Below are 1,216 nucleotides of genomic sequence, written 5' to 3'. Positions count from 1 at the left end.
ATCCAGAATCCAAACACACATTTGCAATGCCATAAAGAATCTCGTATAAAATACATATAAGGCAGCTACAAAGGAAATAAGCACATTTCGATGTAAAAGCCTCTAAAGCCCTTGAGCCGTCGCCGGCTTCCAGAAGAAAGACTGCTAATAGAGCTTTTCCAGAGCTTTTACCGGGCGCGCTGAAACCCAATTCGTGATCCAATAACAAAAGACAACTATATTACCGACCGCTCGGACAAAGGCACCACCGTTTTATCCGAGATTGGATCATGTCGACGAGGGATCGCGGGGAGCGTCTCGTCTTTTTACATGGGAACATGGAATAGATATTCCAGGGAGTGAATATCCGACATAAATGTACCATTTTCGGTTTTATGCCGACATCAATAGTCTGGGCAGGAGGCATTTACTACTCGCTTTTTTTGAGTAATCAGCCGAACAAGCGTCTCCAATTCATCCAGTTAACGGAGTTTAATTAATTTATTAAACCCTGGAAAATGTTGACTTGTTTTAAATAGATTGATCGCTTTGAATACAAGATTTAATGATAATTTAAGCACTGGAAAACGTGAGAAATTGCATGAAAATTAAACATTGTCAAAGAAGTCGAAGCTGACATGACCATTGCAATGGTAGTAGAATACCGAACATCTGAGGAAGAAGCACATAATTGRAAATTATACASMAAAAACCAAAATTATCCACTAAGTCTGGAGRGTGTGAAGTACTGTGRARGCTGAACAATTAAAATCTMGAAAATACCAACATCAAGACAGATCAAAGATGGCAAAAAGAAACAGATAAATCMGGCCAACACTCAGAAATACGAGTTCTCAGAASAGACATGCGAGGCTACGAAATAGTTCAGATTCTTGTAGATCAATTGAAGCAGGCAAAGCCGAATTTTTCTGTAGACGAAACAGATGCAAACCGATTTTATTCACMGATGAAGCAAGTGTAGGTACGAAATCGAAGAAGTTTGCATGTTTAAAGTGTTTGAGTCTAGAATAAGGACGAAATTGTCGGTGAAAGATTGTGACTGAAAAATCGCCTAAATGGGCCAAAACTATCAATTATGTAAAATTTCAAGCATCCAGTGTGGTTTTCACTGGGCGCTTTGGATTTCTAGCTTTTCTGTGACAAAAATGATGTAAAATTCGAGACATTTTGAGAGAGTTGATATTTTTCCAAAAAATCGACCCTACTTGTAGAAATT

The sequence above is a fragment of the Dendroctonus ponderosae genome, unplaced genomic scaffold (assembly GCF_020466585.1).
Source record: "Dendroctonus ponderosae isolate FM_Combo_2020 unplaced genomic scaffold, Dpon_F_20191213v2 Dpon_F_20191213_5, whole genome shotgun sequence".
NCBI classification, from domain to species: domain Eukaryota; kingdom Metazoa; phylum Arthropoda; class Insecta; order Coleoptera; family Curculionidae; genus Dendroctonus; species Dendroctonus ponderosae.
This window is presented reverse-complemented; position numbering follows the sequence as displayed.